The sequence below is a fragment of the Vipera ursinii genome (assembly GCF_947247035.1).
Source record: "Vipera ursinii genome assembly, chromosome: 2".
NCBI classification, from domain to species: domain Eukaryota; kingdom Metazoa; phylum Chordata; class Lepidosauria; order Squamata; family Viperidae; genus Vipera; species Vipera ursinii.
Genome location: NC_139513.1, coordinates 293,205,350 through 293,217,524, shown reverse-complemented (window position 1 = coordinate 293,217,524; position 12,175 = coordinate 293,205,350). Strand labels below are relative to the sequence as shown.

Sequence of the window (12,175 nt, the reverse complement as noted above, 5' to 3'; positions counted from 1 at the left end):
TACAACAGTTGCAGCATCCCAGCTTCAATGACGGCCAAGGGAGCTTCTAACAAGCGAGGGCGGAGGGGGGATGGATTTGCTTAATGATGGTGTGTTTCATTCAACAACGGATTCACTTAACAACCATGACAAAAAAGGGTAGTAAAAACAGGCATTACAACAACCACGGAAATTTTGGTCCCAACGCTAGTGGTAACTTGAGGACTACTGACATGTGTGTTCACTCCCTACACTGGTTCATGAAACCTGGCTATGGTTTAGCATCTTGGCTTGTTCGTCTTTGCCAAATTGCAGTTTACAAACCCCGCAGCTTTAATGAGGATAAAACTGGCTCCGCAAAGCATCTTTTCAAACAGTTGGGGAGGACCATTCTTAGCTACACAACAAAAAAAGGGGCGCCACAAAGCTTCGACATATGTTTTGCAAATGTGTATTTCTAAGTCAGCAAAGTAACATCAAGCCGTCTGCTCGAAGATTGTTGACAACAGTTTTATTACAAATACTAAATAAAACTTCGGTGAGCTGCATTCAAAATACAGTGCAGTGATGGCAAAAGGATTTCAGACGCGCTGAATATCAATGTAGCCCCCAGTTTACGACCACAACTGAGGTAAAATTTCTGTCGCTAAGCAAGACAAGTTCTTAAGTGAGTTTTGCCTCATTTTACGACCTTGCTTGCCAGAGTTACTAAGTGAATTGCTGCAGTTATTACATTAGTAACACACTTGTTAAGTGACTCTAGCTTCCCCTGCCTGTCAGAAGGTCGCAAAAGGTGAACACGTGACCTCGGGACATTGCAACCGTCCTAAATATGAGTCGGTAGCCAAGCGTCCGAATTGCTGTGCTGCTGTGATGGTCGTAAGTGTGAAAAACAGTCGTAAGTCACTTTTTCAGTGCCACTGTAACCTGGAATGGCCACTAAACACATGATTGTAAGTCAAGGAGTTACAAATGATTGTAAGTCAAGCAAGAAGCCGGGCAGAGGTAGAAAGCAGATTTTTCAAGTTTTCATATTGGATTTATCTTGGCTTGGCTCCAGACAGACTTGTCCTCACTTCTAAAGCCACTCCAGCATTTAATTCGTTTCTAAAACAAAAAGAAAATAAAGTCTGCCTATGTGCAGAGGCATGGAAGAAGAAAAACATTCTTCATTTCGCACACAGAAAAGTTATGTAGCCATGGAAGGCTAATAAGCCGCCCTGAGTCCTCAGGGAAAGGGCGGTATATAAATGTAATAAAATAAAATAAATAAATAAATAAAATAAGAATAAGAATTATTATTATTATTATTATTATTATTAGTAGTAGTAGTAGTAGTAGTAGTAGTAGTAGCAGTAGTAGTAGTAGTAGTAGGGAGGGACCTTGGAGGTCTTCTCCTCCAGCCCCCAGCTCAGGCAGGAGAACCTATAACAGGGGTCTTCAAACTTGGCCTTTTATGACTTGTGGACTTCAACTCCCAGAATTCCTCAGTCAGACACGCTGGCTGAGGAATTCTGGGAGTTGAAGTCCACGAGTCATAAAAGGGCCATGTTTGAAGAGCCCTGTCGTACACCATTTCAGACAAACGGCTGCCCAGTCTCTTCTTAAAAACTTCCGGTGTTGGAGCATTCACAGGTTCTGGATGCAGGTTGTTCCACTGGTTAATTGTTCTAACTTAATGAGATTAAGGCTGATGCAACTCCTGATGTCATTGTGTAGACGGCAGCCCACAAAGGGGATCAGAAACCTTGTAATCTGGGGGAATCCCACAGGGAATCCACGTGGCAACTTTAGACTTGCCTGATGCCAAGTGAGCCAGATTTTTTTTTAAAAAAAAAGGCTGCCTCACAGATTACAGAAGGATTTTCCTGTTTCTTTCCAACACTTTTCACCCTATCTAAAAAATGTGTCAACCCCAATTTACACTTTATAGCCACACGTGGAAAGTAATTTTTTGCTGTATATTTATTCAAAACCCGAATTTGTGTTTCAGAACGACACCATTACTTCCTCTGGGTTAGAAAAACGTCCAGAACAATCCCCCCCCCCGAACTTCATTATCTTTCGGAGTTTAATCTGATCTGCACACATTTCTGGAATTAGGTTTACTGACTTCTAAATATTTTTTCAGATGGCATGGCCATTTCTAAAGCTCAACACTGTGTGTTAAAGAGAGAAAGACAGGACCCCTTAAATTCCATTAAGCCTCACTTTCTCCTGTTGAGCTTACATGTACAGTAAGTCAGCAATTAATTAAGATAACCAAATACAATTAAAGGATTTTGGTGTTTGGAAGGGCATGAAGACCCAGCTCCTCACCCAGATCTTTGCTGAATGAAATATAGGTTCTCCTGCTTGAGCAGGGGGCTGGACTAGAAGACCTCCGAGGTCCCTTCCAGCTCTATTCTATTCTATTCCATTCCATATTGTTCTGTTCTATTCTATTCTATCCTATCCTATCCTATCCATATTTTATATTCTACTCTATTCTATTCTATTCTATTCTATTCTATTCCATTACATATTATTCTATTCTATTCTATCCATATTTTCTATTCTATTCTATTCTATTCTATCCTATCCTATCCATATTTTATATTCTACTCTATTCTATTCTATTCTATTCCATTACATTATTCTATTCTATTCTATCCATATTTTCTATTCTATTCTATTCTATTCTATTCTATTCTATCCTATCCTATCCATATTTTATATTCTACTCTATTCTATTCTATTCTATTCCATTACATATTATTCTATTCTATCCTATCCATATTTTCTATTCTATTCTATTCTATTCTATTCTATTCTATTCTATTCTATTCTATTCTATTCTATTCTATTCTATTCTATCCTATCCATATTTTATATTCTATTCTATTCTATCCTATTCTATCCTATCCATATTTTATATTCTACTCTATTCTACTCTATTCTATTCTATTCTATTCTATTCTATTCCATTACATATTATTCTATTCTATTCTATCCATATTTTCTATTCTATTCTATTCTATCCTATCCTATCCATATTTTATATTCTACTCTACTCTATTCTATTCTATTCCATTACATATTATTCTATTCTATTCTATCCATATTTTATATTCTATTCTATTCTATTCTATTCTATTCTATTCTATTCTATTCTATTCTATTCTATTCTATTCTATTCTATTCTATTCTATTCTAACCAATCCATATTTTATATTCTATTCTACTCTATTCTACTATTCTATTCCATTACATATTATTCTATTCTATTCTATCCATATTTTATATTCTATTCTATTCTATTCTATTCTATTCTATTCTATTCCATTACATATTATTCTATTCTATTCTATCCATATTTTATATTCTATTCTATTCTATTCTATTCTATTCTATTCTATTCTATTCTATTCTATTCTATTCTATTCTATTCTATTCTATTCTATTCTATTCCATTCCATTCCATTCCATTCCATTCCATTCTTTCTATACCTTGGAATCCTAGTGGATGGTCCCTTGACTATGAGCCAGCATTGTGGAGCAGCAACCAAAAAAGCTAACACAATCCTGGGTTGCATAAACAGAGGCATAGAATCAAGATCACGCAAATTATTAGTACCACTTTATAAAAACCTGGTGAGGCCACACCTGGAATACTGCAGCCAATATTGGCCACCATATGAGAAAAAATATGTTGAGAGTTTTGAAAAAATTCAGAGAGGAACAACTAAGATGATCCAAGGCCTGGAGGCTAAAACATATAAGAACGGCCGCAGGACTTGGGTTTGGCTAGTCTAAAGAAAAGAAGAAATAGGGGAGACATGATAGCAGCATTCCAGTATTTGAGGGGCTGCCACAAAGAAGAGGAGGGGGTCAAAGTATTCCCCAAAGCACCAGAGGGAAGGACGAGAAACCATGGTTGGAAACTGATCAAAGAGAGAAGCAACCTGGAATTAAGCAGAAACTTCCTGACAGTGAGGACAATTAACCAGTGGAACAGCCGGCCACCAGAAATCGTGGGGGCTCCATCACTGGAGGTTTTTAAGAAAAGACTGCACAGTCACTTGTCTGAGATGGTATAGGTTCTCCTGCTTGAGCAGGGGGCTGGACTAGAAGACCTCCGAGGTCCCTTCCAGCTCTATTCTATTCCATTCCATTCCATATTGTTCTATTCTATTCTATCCTATCCATATTTTCTACTCTACTCTACTCTACTCTACTCTACTCTACTCTGCTCTGCTCTACTCTACTCTATTCTATTCTATTCCATTACACATTATTCTATTCTATTCTATCCATATTTTCTATTCTATTCTATTCTAAATACCCCTTGGGTATCTAATTGCCAGAGTCTTTTCTATTCTTCCTTTCCTTTTTCCTTCCTTCCTTCCTTCCTTCCTATATTCCTTATTTCTTTTTCTTTCCTATCTAGTCAAGCATCAACCACCACCGTTATCCTGATCTCAAAAAATGCCTCCCAGCCACAAATGGCTTGTTCAGTCTTCCCAGGAAATACAGGCAGTCCCTGACTTAACACCATTCGTTTAGTGACCGTTCAAAGTTACAGCAGAGCTGGAAAAAAGTGACATATGACCATTTTTCCCACCTACAGCCTTTGCAGCATCCCCGTGGTCGTGTGATCAAAATTCAAGCGCTTGGAAACCAGCAGGTATTTTCTGACAGTTGCACCGTCCCAGGGACATGCGATCCCCATTTTTAACCTTGGTCAAAGCGTGCAGTCTTATTGCACAAGATAACCCAGGAGTAAACACAGTAAACAGTGGTCTATATTAAATGGTGGTTTATCTTCCACTATCTACAATATCGTACACCAGGAACAATACATGTGTTAATACAACAGGCTTCCACACACAGCAGTTACAGCAGGAAAACGGAAGAGAGAGAACAGCCGCAGAGCCTTCCTTTTATACAAAGGCTCTTAAAGAGACACAGACCCTGCTGATCTATTCCCATCATTACATCTTACATTACATAAGCTGGTTAGCTATTAAATCATTCTTGACAACCTTCCCAGCTGGCTCCCAACAAGCAGAGTGGGGGGGGAGAAGAGCCAGATTCGCTTAATCCCCTCATGATTCATCTAACTAAAGTGATTTGCTGAACAACTGTGACAAAGTGGCTACAAAACAGGGTGCAACTGTCTTGCTTAGCAATGGAAATTTTGGACTAATTGTGCTTGTAAGTGAAGGATTACCTTTATCACTTGGCAATTATCAGCTGTCCGATAATAACTATATCAGGGGTCTTCAAACTTGGCCGTTTTGTGACCTGTGGACTTCAACTCCCAGAATTCCTCAGCCAGGCACACGTGCCTGGCTGAGGAATTCTGGGAGTTGAAGTCCACAAGTCACAAAACGGCCAAGTTTGAAGACCCATGGTCTATATCTATAAATATATAACTTTGGCAAATATATTTTTGGTAAAGTTTCCGTAAATAAGCAGTATATCTCTGGTTCTCCCTCCATAAGGAAATGAGCCTAATAAATCTAAATTGTCTTTTTGTGCACAAATTATTTGTTATAGTTTTGCAAAAAAGAAAAAAAAAGTAGGCAAAACAAAGAATTAGCAATCTGATGCTTTCTTTACAAATTAGAACCTTGATATAATTAGATTACCATAAACCATAAAAGTTGTTTAATGAGATTTTTAACAACACTGGCTTGGTTTAGGTCAATTTCACATACTGGTATCCATCTCAGCTTGAAATGTAATAGAAGGGTAACAGTAACTCCCTTGAAAAGATAAATACTAAATTGTAAATTACCAAATTTTAAATTTAATCAAGTTTACCCAACTGACCTTGTTGCTGTCGTCACATACAGCAGTACTGTGTGCCCTTCTGGTCGTCTAAAATGCCTGTTAGTGACTTTTCAAATTCCTGCTTTAGCACAAAGCAAATCCTTCATGCACATTTTATAAATTACAGATTAGCAAAAAGCATCTATTCACATAAAAAGACAAAACTGTTTTTTTCAACAAGTTTCTAGTCCTCACTGTATACTAGGTCAAGGCTTTTCAACCAGTGGTACGGGTACCACTGGTGGCATTTTGACACCTGGCAGGTGGTACGTGGCCATCCTAGAAAAGGGGTAGCGGGGGAGGGGAATGAGCTGAATCCGTGGTAGCACCGCATAAGCCTGAGCGAGAGACGGCTGAAGCTGCAGGGCTGTCAGGGCTCAGCAAAAGCGCCAGGATCCAGCTGGAACTCGGCGCTGATCCTGGCGCTTCTGAGCCCAGAAGAAGCACCGATCAGCCGGAATCTTGCAGCATCTCCAGGGTCTTGTGATCTACATTCAGACGCTTGGCAACTGATTCATCTTTATGACGCTCACAGTGTCCCAGGGTCATGTGAAGCGACCAAAACCTGCTGCAACCACCCAGCAGAGTGGGGGGGGAAATAAAAACCAAACTCCCCCCACCCCACCTCCCCTGCCAATCCTCAACAGAAATGCTCACAATGAAAACCTCGGACAGGAGGAAGAGCGCCGCCGGGCAGGCAGGCAGGTGTCTTGCTCTGCTGTGGCTTGGGGGGCACTTTTTTCAGTGGCATTGTAACTTCTAACAGTCACTAAGCAAACTGCTGTAAATTGAGGACTGCCTGTACTTCATCACTTTTTTCTTTTTCTTTTTTTGTCATCATGTTTTTGACACCTTGCTAGGCAACTGGTGGTACTCGGATGTTGCCATATCCTAAAAGTGGTACAATGGGTGAAAAGGTTGAAAATCCCTGTACTAGGTTATCAAGGTTTTTAAGAAGAGGCTGGACAGCCATTTGTCTGAGATGGTATAGGGTTTCCTGCCTGAGCAGGGGGTTGGACTAGATGACCTCCGAGGTCGCTGCCAGCTCTATATTTTACTATATTAATTATATTATACTATATTATACTATATTATATATTACATTATTATTATTATTATTATTATTATTATTATTATTATTATTATTATTACTACTACTACTACTTCTACTACCAGGTTCTTACTACAGTGTCAGATTTTCGAACTATAACATCTAAGATTGAGGCAAAGTCGATGTAAACAGTGTACAGAGATCAGAGCTAAAGTTGCCATTTCATTCTAGGCAGCCATCCTTGGAAATTTTGCTCACAAGCCTGCAAAAAAAAATTAAGTGTATCTTGGGATCCAATGCTCAGCGTTTTGGGAAGGCATGAACTCCAGGCTGCTTCCAGGAGCATCTTTGGAAACCGAGGCAAGCGACAAGCTTTGGGATGGGCTATGCATTCAGCTGCAAATGTTTCTCTACACTAGAGGGGCTAGAGGGAAGAAAGGATGGGGACAGAGAACGGGGTGAGTTTGGGAGGGAAGCGTCTGTCACCTCACTAGCTGATCTCCAGGGCGATCTGTGATGCCTTTCCGGCTGTAGCAAAGCTTTTTTTTGCCCCCCATCGATGCATCCCCAGAAAGATGGAGCAAAAAGCAACCTGGACGATTCCAGCCTCCCTCAGCCTCCGTTCGGTGCCTTCCACAAAAGCCTTCCGTCTTTCCGGTGACGAAGGAGGAGAAACATCAGACGTGGCTACATGACGAAGGGAAAAGCCGAGGAAGGGAGAGATCTGCGGGGCGCTTGCAAGAATTGCACCTGGAGAATGGACACCTCAACCGGCCCAGATTGGTTTCCTCCAGGAGCCTCAAAGCGGCCACCCTTTGCAAATCTTTCCCCTCGCCTGTCCAAATGCAGAGGCAGGGGACGGCAAGGGAGCGTTGCAGACACTCCGATTTTACTTTCCCTTAGCAAAGCCTCCTCTTCCGACAGCCCGTGTCAAATCTCCCGAGCCCGGGTGGGAAGAATATTAAAAGGGAAAAGGTCAGGCACGTCCAAGACCCAGTTGTGTGTGGAATTTGTCAGTTTCCATTTTATATCCCTGTATAAACACAGTGGGGAAGAGAGGAACGCCGGATAGGCTACCCCATTGCCTTGTAAACAACTACAGCTCGGATAAGCGTCTATTGCACATTTTGTGCACCCACAGGAGAAACAACACCACGCTTGGATCAGTTAAAACACTAGGACTGTTGAATGCAGGCTATTATAAAGGGAAATAAATCTGCATTTAATAATCCATAAATCTAGGCAGGGGTATATAGCTCAGCTGCCAAGCCTGCTGTAGGCCATGTTCCTTTTCACAATGCGTTGCAAATTTAGCAGAGTGCCACCCCCAGACCTTGCAAGCTGCCCCCTCCCTCCATGGGCAGAACCGGACAGGGGAATCGGCCGCAAGCCGCCCAGGGCCGCTGGGAAAGCTGAAGGGATTACAAGAGTCTAGGAATGAGTAATCCAATGGGATCAAGGGGAGAGCGGAGGGGCGTCTGGCCTGAAGACATTGTCTGGGAGAGAAAGGGTTGGGGTTTCTATCAAAAGAGAGAAAGATTAGAGATTGCCCTCCAGAGAGAAAATCTCAAGCCTTGATGTGGACGGCAGATTCCTTGATAGATTAATTAGGTTAGATTAGATTAGATTAGATTAGATAGATAACAGATACATATATACATACATACAGATATATAATAGAGATATATACATATATACATATATGTGTCTGTGTGCATGTGAGAGATATGTGAGATACATATATATATATATATATATATATATATATATATATATATATATATATATATATATATATAGAGAGAGAGAGAGAGAGAGAGAGAGAGAGAGAGAGAGAGATGATATAGATGATATAGAGATATGGAGATGATAGACAGACAGACAGACAGCCTTCCAGAGAAAATCTGAGCATCTGCCTTGATGTATGGCAGATTCCTCATATTGTGTGTCTGTGTGTATATGTATATGTATGTATATATATATAATGTTTTCTATATATATAATAATGCAATTTCACCCTAAGCTCTCAAACTAATCCTCCTCTTTCTTAAGAATTTGCAGAATTACAAAGAACGACCACCATCCCAACAATCCCAGTCAAAAGAGGCGCCCGTCCACTGCAAGGGGGGGGGGAAGACGACCAAAAGAAGCCCACCGAAAGAAAAGGCCAGGCGGAGCAGCACCCCCCCTCTCCTCTCCTCCTCCAACCCCCCCTCCCCCACCGGAGGACCTTTGTGCGTCGGAACGATGCCTTTTCTCCCAGGCTGACAGCTCCCCTCCCCTCCCCTCCCCTCCCCTCTCCTCCCCGGCCGGGCTGGCTGGCTGGCTGGCAGATCCCCCTCCCCGTGGGGGGGGGGGGGCGACGGGGCCGGGTTTCGCGAATGGCAGTCGGGGGGGGGGGGGTCGGGGAGAAAGCGAGGGGGGGAGAGGGCTGGAGACGAGGAAGGGGCGACCAGCCTGCCCAGAACCGCCCTGGGGGGGGAGGGAGGGGAGAGAAAGAAGACCCGCAACTGGAGCTTATTTTTTTTTAAAAAAAGGAGGAGGAGGAGGAGGAAGGCTGGCGGGGGGGGGTTCTCTCCCTGCTCCCCCTCCCGGCACCTGGCGCAGCCCGCCCGGGGCAACTTTGGATGGCCGCAAAACAAAGGCGAGCGCCGCCCGCAGCCCCGCCAGGCCATGGGGGGGGGGTCGTCCCGGCCGGGAGGGGGGGGAGAAGAGGGGAGGGCCGCCCTCGGACGGCGGGGAGCCCCAGCCCGGCCCCCCCCTTTCCACCCGCTCCCCAAAAGAGGCGCAGCCCCCCCCGGCGGAGGGAGGTGGCGTGGGGGGGTCCCCGCTGGCTCTGCCCCCCCCCAGGAAGGAGCCCGGCCCTGCGCTGCCCCCCGCCCGCCTGGCTCCCCCCCCCGCGGGCTTACCTGGGCCGAGAGTCCGGCCAGCAAGCCGGGATCGGGCGCTGCCCGGGCGGGGCAGGAGGAAAAGGAAGGGAGGAAGAGGAAGGAAGGAAGAGGAAGGAAGGAGGAAGCGGGCTCCGCGAAGGGGTCCCGGCTGCCCAGCGGCGGCAGCCCCGTTCCGACGTGCCCCTCCGACCCGGGCCAGCAGAATGCGGGGAGGTGACGTGCCCGGCTCCGCCCGGCCGGCCGGCCACGTGCGGGGATCTGGCGCTGCGGCTCCCGGGAAATGTAGTCCCGTCCGGGAGAAGAAAGCCAGGAGGGGGAGGGGCCGCGAGATCCGGGGCTCAGGCGGGGGGGGGCTTTCCCGAGACAAAAGGAGAAGGGGAGGCCCGGAGGGAGGGAGAGGGAGGGGAGGCAGGGGGAAAGAAAGGATGGAGGGAAGGAAGGAAGGAAGGGAGGGAGGGAGGAAAAAGGGGTGGCAGAGAAGGAAGGAAGGAAGGAAGGAAGGAAGGAAGGAAGGAAGGAAGGAAGGAAGGAAGGAAGGAAGGAAGGAGATCATGGATGGAAGGGGGGAAAGAAGGAAGGAAGGAAGGAAGGAAGGAAGGAAGGAAGGAAGGAAGGAAGGAAGGAAGGAAGGAAAAAGGGGTGGCAGAGAAGGAAAGAAGGAAGGAAGGAAAAAGGGGTGGCAGAGAAGGAAAGAAGGAAGGAAGGAAGGAAAGAAGGAAGGAAGGAAGGAAAAAGGGGTGGCAGAGAAGGAAAGAAGGAAGGAAGGAAGGAAGGAAGGAAGGAAGGAAGGAAGGAAAAAGGGGTGGCAGAGAAGGAAAGAAGGAAGGAAGGAAGGAAGGAAGGAAGGAAGGAAGGAAAAAGGGGTGGCAGAGAAGGAAAGAAGGAAGGAAGGAAGGAAGGAAGGAAGGAAGGAAAAGGGTGGCAGAGAAGGAAGGAAGGAAGGAAGGAAGGAAGGAAGGAAGGAAGGAAGGAAGGAAAAAGGGGTGGCAGAGAAGGAAGGAAAGAAGGAAGGAAGGAAGGAAGGAAGGAAGGAAGAAAGAAAGAAAGGAAGGAAAGAAAAGGGTGGCAGGGAAGGAAGGAAGGAAGGAAGGAGCATAGCGTGATTTTAAGAGGAAACTGGAAACAGGACACCGGTCAGTTTCACCTGGTTTTAAAAAAAACAAAACATGCCTCACCTTCCCTTTAAAACAAAAGATAGGAGCCGTCTAATTGCCTGCAGCAATAGTAAATTGATAGTAATATTAAATTTCACACCGCCAGCACGGCTGGCAGCTCCCGGCCAACCTTGGGTGGTTTTTAAAACTAAGCAGAGCAGCTGACCTTAATTTAGGCTAATGTACAGCTTGAACAAGGTGCAAGGCTAGTTTTAACCTGGGCTGCGTAAACTGCATCGAAAGCGTCGGTAATCACGTGTCAGCTTATTTCAGAAATGTACCCAGCTTATTTAAACGCAATAAAAAGGTGGGAACGTTTAAATTCATATACGGGGTTTCTCCAGTCTAGATGCTATGAGCCACAGCGTTGCCACCTATTTTTTTTCCAATGATTGTAGCGTCGATCAATCTGTCTCAGACAGGCTTCCCCTGCTCAGATACCCATCTATTTTCCTGACACATTTAATTGTACCCTACGTGTGTCTCCACCTCCCCATTCTTACTTACGTGATGCAATTCTGTTAATTGCTTCTGCTAGGCTGTTGCAAAACTGCAAGCTGCACCATTCCTGGGCAGAGGAGACGGGGAAAAAATTTTTCGAAGGGAATAAATGGTATAGACGAACTGGCAGCGACCGTATTATTTCGTTGTGTTGAGATGATGTATTTGTTGTTGTTTCCCCTTGCAGAATCCAGAGGAGGTGTGGAGATTTTTCTATTTTCGTAAGGTCTTTATTAAAAATAAAGCTTCCTTGTTCAGTGTTGCCTTCAGCGTTCATTCATCTTTATTTGGGCGTTCAGATTTTTAGGGGAAATGTGTAGATTAGATTATAAATGCATGTAGGCCTTGAAGCTACAGTGAAATTTTAAAAAGCTAGATATGACTCGAACTTATGACCGCTGCACACGTATGCATGCAGACACACACACACACAGAGCCGGTAGTCACACGATCACATTTTGGGCTCTTAGCAACCAGTAGATGTGAGTTCCACAGTCACGTGATTGCAAAGTTCCTGGCAGAAAACAGCAGAAACGGCTATTAGATCTACTGGATTCACTTAACGTCCACGTGATTCACTTTGACAATTCACTTAACGGCACTGACTCGATTTATGACTGTTGTAAAAAGAGTCACAAAAATCAAGTCCAGTCAGTTGGTGCCTTGACTTATAACCTGAATGACTCTTTCGTGTCCTAACTTGAGGACTACCTATAAAGGGAGGTGTGAATGCGAAAGTTTTAGGAACTTACAACCACAACTGAGCCTAAAATTCTGTTGTT

At 44.2% G+C, this 12,175-nt stretch overlaps 1 protein-coding gene across 2 annotated transcripts in view; it reads right to left on the bottom strand.

The window, feature by feature from the left end:
* The window catches only part of CTIF (cap binding complex dependent translation initiation factor), a 167,581-nt gene extending 157,654 nt beyond the window's left edge, over positions 1-9,927 (bottom strand). For both annotated transcript variants that reach the window (XM_083354847.1, XM_083354848.1), the window contains exon 1: positions 9,757-9,927. The gene's annotated coding sequence lies outside the window, so the exon portion shown is untranslated. The remainder of the gene's footprint in view (positions 1-9,756) is intronic.
* Between the last annotated feature and the right edge of the window lie 2,248 nt (positions 9,928-12,175).